The following is a 299-nucleotide window of genomic DNA, read 5'->3' as shown; positions in this document are numbered from 1 at the left end:
GCAGCAGCAGCAACGGCAGCAGCAGCAGCGGCAGCAGCGTTGGCTCTGGGTCGCCGTGAGCTGGAGCTGCGAGGAGTGTAAAGGAAAGTCTTTCTGTGGCAAGTTTTCATAATTCAAAATTAAATTTATTTATTATTTCTCTTTAGTCATTTCTCACCTTTTGCTTCTTTTCTTCATTGCTGCTGCTGCTGCTGCTGTTCTAAGGGCCTCAGCGCGGCTAGCTAGCTAGCTAGCTGTAGCTAGCTAGCTAGCTACAGCTAGCTGCAGCTAACTGGCTGCTGCACCTGCTGCAGCTAGCT

This window comes from Eimeria tenella, genomic scaffold (genome assembly GCF_000499545.2).
Source record: "Eimeria tenella Houghton genomic scaffold, Eth_scaff2093, whole genome shotgun sequence".
Lineage (NCBI taxonomy): Eukaryota > Apicomplexa > Conoidasida > Eucoccidiorida > Eimeriidae > Eimeria > Eimeria tenella.
Note: the sequence above shows the minus strand (reverse complement) of the source record.